General features: G+C 42.2%; 1 pseudogene; it reads left to right on the top strand.

Annotated features, from left to right (window-relative positions):
* The first annotated feature begins 234 nt into the window (after nt 1-234).
* On the top strand, nt 235-2633 carry LOC147444253 (uncharacterized; annotated as a pseudogene).
* Nucleotides 2634-7758: the final 5125 nt, after the last annotated feature.

Raw genomic sequence — 7758 nt, forward strand, 5'->3', positions numbered from 1 at the left:
TTGTTCGCCGTATCATCATAAGCTAGATAGAGTGTTGCTGATGCTTGATCCCTAGGCATTGCCCCCTCCAGTTCACCCTCATGATTGACTAGCTCCATGAACGCCTCATGTTACTCTCTTTCCAATGCTCGGTCACAAGCTCTAGCATGTGGACCAAATCCCACCTTGAACATAGGGTATCAGATTATAGTCCAAGCTCCAACAACAAATTCAGATGCACCATACGGCCTTTGATGTCTGCAATTCTCTCAGGGCCTTCAACAACATCCATATCACCGCAATTACAATTGCTCCTTGCATGATTCATTTGGTGAGGCTGTGGGGCCCCTCATGAAGCACTGTAGTTTGCTTGCAGACAGGCACCTTGCCAGGCTCATCAAGCAGTAGGAGTACGAAGCTTGCAAGGAGGAACATCGCTAACTCTTAATGGATAAAGCACTATGGTACCATGCAGCACAGGGTTAGCAAGTTCGCCAGATTTGTCAATCATCTAGAAAGCGTTGAGCCTCAATGAATTGTGTGCACTCATGTTTGCACATGCACATGATGAGGGTTTTGTGCAAAGGAGATCAAGCCTAGCCCCAACATGCAATTGTGATGTTGGTGGTGGGCAAAGGAGTGTTTGCCTTTCTGATCTCTCTAATGCTCAATATACTCTACCCCCCTAAAGGTAAACATAAGTTAAATATCTCCATTGACTAAGGTTTCAAGGGTTTACATCCTTCTCTAATAATGCACACGGGCCACTATATTTACAACTCACTGATATTATAACCCAAATGAGCCTATATGTTGAGTGGAAGCAAGGGCCACAACAAGATCGTCTGTTTTGAAAAATGGGCCCTCTCCTCATGTGGGAGGTTATTGCCCCACACTAATCAGAGAAACAACTATATTTGTGGTGATCCTCTGGTGATTTGATGCATCAAATTTTTGTTCTTTCTCTATTTGTTGTGACTAAATGTTACTTTCAACTGCCTTACCCCATTATTTCTCTGCAAAATTTTCTTCTCTCTGTCGATAAAGACTAAGCATATAGTGGACCTCTCTTCGTGCAATTTTACCTTTTGCAACTGCATATGATTAATCTCCCGGCCCTACTAGCATGTGACTCCTCTTCATTTAAATTGCTTGACTTGCTAAACAAATAGGAACTTGGTTACTGTACTTTTACTTTCTAGTTCCGCTATAATGATTAAGTCAGAACTTCAGAGATTTTCTTCTTGCTAGGTTTTTAGACATTAATAAGGTTTCTACAGTAGGGATTATTTTGTTCAAGCATAACTTTCTTCTCATCAGTTATTGTTTTATCTAGATGTCAAGGTTGTACGCTGAATGACACCACTTTGTGTCCTTCTTCTGAATGACACCACTTTGTGTCTCCTTCTTCTCACTGAGTAGTTTAGTGCTACGCTATTATACTACTTTCTTGGATGATGACTAAACAAATCACCTATTTTCTAGGCGAAGAGTCGCTTTCTCTCTATATGTTCTCTTGACTTGCTTCATGTTTAGCACTTTTCCTTAATTTGGACCCTTTAAACGTGAAATGATTGTCGACAAATAGTTACAAATTCTCCCTTTTAATTTTATTGTCTCTATATTGACGAGCATGGGTATCTAATACTCTGATAACAACGCCAACACTTACTATTGTGCAAAACTATCCTAAATTTTGATGGTTACTTTGTGGGATGAAAATTTGTCTTTTTATTATTGGCCAAATTCAATTTCCTAGATTAAGAAGCATCAATTATTCCTGCACATTCTTGCACAAATTCGTTTTTATATTTGGGATTTATTAGTATTCCTACCCTTTTTTTGCTTGAGAGATACATTGGAATCAATTGTGCTAGTCCTGTTGTACTTAAACTGAATACTTCTCAGTGTCATATGTCCTTTGTATTGTGCAAATTTCATATATGAACATTACTATTTACATTCTCATGATTCACACATCATGCCTACCTTCAACATATATGTTTGCAGGTGTCTTCAATCCCTTGTTTTCCTAATTGTAATGTATATAGCCAGAGGCAAGATAAGTTCTCCATATGCAATCAAATTCAATGTTTACTATCCACTCTCTTACAAATTTGCATTGCTCTAGAGACTGCATGACACTACTATCCTTTTTGACCATTTTCTAACATAAACTACTTTACCTTAAATAGGGTGCTATATCATTTTATGTTGTGCCAATTATTCGTAGAAAATTGACACATTCTAACCTCATCAACTATGCTTTACTGTGAGTTTGTTAGTTACAACTCTCTCTAGCTGGAACAAGAATTCTGTTTGCCATACACCTTGACCCAAATTATGGCTCTTTCAATTATCGCTCTCTTCGCATGCACACACAGGTATGTACATTTTCAGATGCAAAATATCCTTTAGGTATGTACATCAAATATGCCACTCCTCTTTTCATATTTCAGTTCTCTGCATTGTATGCTATGCTGAATACTCAAAAACTCCTAAGATCATGGCTTCTAAATTGTATTGAATGGCATTTTCATTGAGATGACTTGTCATTAAGCTATGCAGCTATTCATGTGAGCTATAGTGCTCCTCGATAGTGCACAACAATTTGTAAGTACCTTGCTACTCAAACATGCTCCAATTTGGTATCACATATTAAGTAAATGTTTTTTTTTTAATGCCTTGTCTCGTCCATTGGTCACATGCACACAGATTTGCCGATTTAGGCAGTGTGTAAATGTTCATCCTGGTGTAGATTTGCCATTTTAGGCAGCACACCAACACACAACAAACTCAGTAGTTTACACAATATCAGTGGAGATTTGCCAATTCAGGCAGCACAAGTGTAGCTTCGTCAATGTAGGCAACACCGATTACAAAATCATGCTGCGGTGGTTGGCCACCACTGCAACTTTTGTGATTTTGTTACCCAGGTATGGAAATGATAGTAATTTGGATTTGGAATTGGATATGGTTTACCATGATTGATGTCAATAGTTTTTATGCGACTTGACTTGATATTTATGAAAATTGAATACTTGACGATGACTGCAATGATATCTTGGTAGATTAGGGTATGACATATACTGTATATTCTCATGGTATGGGACACTAAAATATGCATTATGTGGACAACGACAGACATAAGAAAAATTTTCTTTTAAGTTTGTAAGTTTATTTTGATACATGCTAATTTTGGCACTCAATTTTAACCACTATTTTTTATAAGTATGATTGTAGATTTTTAACTTTGCAACCGAGGACAGTTGCTTTCCAATGGAAAGGTATGTAATGGAAATGATAAATTGTATTTATTGCAACTAACAAGTGGCAAATGCATAGATGCTCTATGAAATGTGTAAAGGATACTATATTATTATCATTGTATTATTAAAATGCTCTCCTCGAGAGAAATAGGAAAGATAGAGAGAGAGAGCATGTTAGGTTGAGGAAAATTTATTAGCCTATTGTGGTGTATTCCCATTGCGTATGTTGCTATGCATACTATGTGTGGCTTGCAACTTATGTTATAAACAAACAACCATCTACGTGTATGACGCTCTCTCATAGAGATGTAGCCCAAAACATAAGTCACATCTTGACCCATCTACCTTGTATATGCTTGGGACTATACCAGGGTGACTTAACTATAGCACTTTGCCTGGGAATTAATTCCTTGTGATTTAGGTTCCTTTAGTGTTGTCGTGCATTGACATCAACAGAAGAAACATAAATAATAATCGTTTTAAACAACCAATAACTAACCTTGTGTTGGGGTATAGGCGTCTGTGCCTTGCCCGGTCGCTCAGAGTTTGAGCGCCCACTGACTTGTATACCTTATACATAGCATAAGTGTATAGGGGGCTGCTCACTCTTTTGAGTCTCTCCACCCATATCTGTGTTGTGTGTCTCTTTCTCTCTCTCTCTCACTCTCCGTCTGTGGTGCTCCCCGATCCCCTTCAATTGGTATCAGAGCTATGGTGACTGTGGAGAGCACGACGACTTTGAGAGCTTCGAGACGATAGCGAGCTATCAGATAGCTCGCGCGATAGCTCGCTTGCTCTCGACGGTGGAGTTCGATCGTGGAGTTTCACGAAGAGAGATTTTAGCTTGAGGAGCATTGTCTTTGGAGCTTAGGAGCTTGGTGTGGTCAAGCTTGGTCGAGGAGGCGGTTGCGGCTTCCTTGGTGAGAGGAGCTTTTGAGCTCAGTGGAGCTCGTTAGAGAAGTGCTCGGCGGAGGAGAGCTTGACATTCGAGTGCTTGGATGTTGTTGTGGCAGAGCTCTTGCGTTGGAGCTTGCATTGAGAGGACATTGCATCATGCAGAGTGGAGCAGGAGCAGGTTCAATACTGTGTGCAACTCGTTTTTGCCATTTTCGGGCTCTAAAACACAGTTTTTTGCGTAGCTACGTCATACAGAGTCAGATCTACATGATCCAGGAGTTTAGGTCAGGGTTTTGGCACGCTCCGGACGCGATGGTGATGTCTATTTGCTGAAATTATGCTTTGAATTACAGCAGGTACAGCAACAAGTTTATTTGTGCACTTTCGGGTCCCAAAAACACTGTTTTTGGTATATCTCACACACACGGAGTATTTCCTGCAGCAACCAACAAATTCATAGGTGTACACAGGTTTTTGGATATGCATTTGTCCAGAGAGCCACTCATGCGAGAGTGAGCTATGTTGCCATGGTCTTGGCGGTTTATGTATGCCATATATGGATTTGTGTATTTGTTTATGGCTGAGATTATTTGAGATTTGGCTCAATTTATAGAAGAAATTTTGTTGGATTTTATCCATGTTCTCGCCATAGCTTTTACGTATCCGTAGGTTGCTCTTTGATAATATAGTGGTTGAGTTTACTCCCACTTTGACAGGTGATTTTCAGTCATCATTTGGTTGGAGTTTGGAGTCACTTGTGTATGCCCTTGTGTGCCGTATTTCGTATTGCGCATAGCGACATATCTTGCAAGGTTTTGTGAAATGTTGCTATAGTTATCTGGCAGACATTTGGTCATCGATTGAAAGGTATTTTGGTAGCGATCATCACTCACGTGTATGCCATTTGAGGTGCCGTTGAGTGGTACTCCGGCAGGAGCGGGTATGCTCATATGTATGACTTTGTGAGGTGATTCCGATCGAGTTTATTCCCGGATTGGCCATTGTGGCATATATTATTGTCTCTTTGAGGTTTACTGTTGAGATTTTTGCTCCATTTACAAAGGAGACTTTGCCAAAATTTTGTCAGATATTTATGCGCGATTAAGTCATATTGACTTGTGATTTTGTGCAAGGTTTTGCACGGTTATTGGTGCAACTTTGCATCAGGTTTTTGAGTCATATTTTGCAGACTTTTGTTGATGCGATTCGAGCCAGTTTAGGGCTGATTTGGTTGACATTTGCTACTCATTGTTGGTTGCTCTTTTGCGAGCATTATGGCTGATTTTTTATTTGACTTCCAACGTTATGGTCTGACACAGTTTGATGGTGCAGATTTTGTTGCTTGGAAGGAGCATATGCTTGTTGCATTGGCGGATTTGGGGCAAGATAAACCTTTGTGTGGTTTATCGGCGAAGCCCAAGTCTATGCGTGATGATGATTGGCAGGATCTTAATGAGTTAGCAATGTCTACGATTCGTTTGTATCTGGTTGAGTCTGTTGACTGGCAGGTCTCGAGGGAGACTACAACTCATGCTTTATGGCAGAGTTTACATGCTATGTACGCGACATCCATGTCTACAGGAAAGTCTAGTCCCACTTCTATGTCCATGGGAGAGATTGATCCCACACGCAAGTCTCGACGGCATAGAGACTTGACATGCTGGCATTGTGGACATAGAGGGCACATTAGGCGTTGCTGTTTCAGGCATTTGAGACAACGGAGGCGACAGATGCGTGATGCAGATTTGGGCATGACAGATGCTAGTGAGATCAGTATGGTGGTTACTAAGTATGCTTGTGACGGTGATGTCACATTTACATCTAGCTTGTCTTCAGACGATCTTATGTCTACGGATTGTATATCGGATTGCACATTGTCTTCACATTGGTTACTAGATTCAGATGCTACTTTCTATGTCACGTCGCATCATGAGTGGTTTAGCACGTTTTCTAGTGGGAGACTTGGTTGTGTGCACATGGTTGATGGTGTTGTGTATGACATTGAGGGTGCAGGAGACGTATGTTTGTCCTTGCCCAGTGGTACGAGATTTACCCTGCGTCATGTGCGTTATGTGCCAGATCTGAGACGGGATTTGATCTCAGTCAGACAGTTACGGGATAGTGGATGTCGGGTATCGCTGCTTGAGCGATCTTTTGCGTTGCATTTGGGTTCGCTAGTGATTGCGAGAGGTGCCAGGAGTGGTACAGGTTACCCATTGCATGTGGATCACGGGAGAGACAGTGTTGTCTCTGTGATCACACAACCAGGTAGAGAGCGAGAGAGCAGGCGAGTCTCTTTTGCTTGTGGGTTGCAGGATGCTTTGCATGGAGTGCAGAGTAGTGAGCTCGTTGTGCACATAGTTGGGGCACGACTTGAGCAGTCACACAGAGAGGTGACAGAGTCAGACATGCATGCTTTGCTAGTGACTGAGCAAAGCAGAGAGTCAGTTGTGCGAGATACTTCTATGTAGGATAGATAGGTAGAGAGGTCTTGCTCTAGTGAGTCACGACAGGAGGACGTTGTGCAAAAGTCTATGCATACGGAGTTAGAGCATGAGAGCTCTAGTGAGTCACAGCAGATTGAGTGGTCATGTTTGCAGTGGATGATTGCAGAGGAGGCTGAGACGTCAGCGATTATGCAATCATTCCTTTCTATGCTCGACAGTGAGCATGGGGATATAGTTGTGCAGGATATGTCTTTCAGCAGACACCTAGAGCAGCTGGTTTGCTTTGAGGTTGCACGACAGGTTGATGCGTCTTTTGAGGACAGTCAGGAGATGCATGTGGCTGACGCGCCTTGTCAGTCAGAGATGCCTATTGCCAGGGATATATATGTTGATGCATGCTCCGTAGAGCTAGCAGGGCCCGCTAGCATTGCATCGGCATTCGGTGGTCTCATGTATGAGATGCTGATCTTGAGACCAGATATCGCAGCTACAGTGGGAGCATTTGCAGTTGGGGTTGTCAGTCGTTTGTTGACTGATGATGGCATAGTGCACGAGGGAGATATGCCGGTATTGCGTACATACTTGCAGTACGTGTGCGGTACGTCTTGTGGTGTATGGACTTACACGGGAGCAAGACAGCCGGATGCACACGATCACAGTCAGCCAGTGGGCATCGGTTGAGAGCGGTTTTCTCTCGCCTTTTGTAGTCTTTAGACTAGGTTCTCTTGCTTAAAGGCACGGTCGCCTTTAAGTGGGAGGTTGTTGGGGTATAGGCGTCTGTGCCTTGTCCGCCCGCCCAGAGTCTGGGCGCCCACTGATTTGTATACCTTATACATAGCATAAGTGTATAGGGGGCTGCTCACTCTTTTGAGTCTCCCCACCCATATCTGTGTTGTGTGTCTCCTTCTCTCTCTCTCACTCTCCGTCTATGGTGCTCCCCGATCCCCTTCACCTTGTCCTTGACAGAGTACCTAGTGGTATAGCAAAAGCATAAACAATGAGGTGGTGGAAGTTATTTCACCGTTTTAACATGCCTTGCATGCAATGCAGTAAAAAAGAAGCCCTTGGCTACAATGATACCCCCTACAAATTGAGCCGATATCTTAAGTGCCGTGCACCCAATGTACTGGCATGGATATATCACTATTCAACGTTATCCTACGTAA

This window comes from Adiantum capillus-veneris, chromosome 13, assembly GCF_014529385.1.
Source record: "Adiantum capillus-veneris isolate H3 chromosome 13, ASM1452938v2, whole genome shotgun sequence".
In the NCBI taxonomy this organism is placed as follows: Eukaryota; Viridiplantae; Streptophyta; class Polypodiopsida; order Polypodiales; family Pteridaceae; genus Adiantum; species Adiantum capillus-veneris.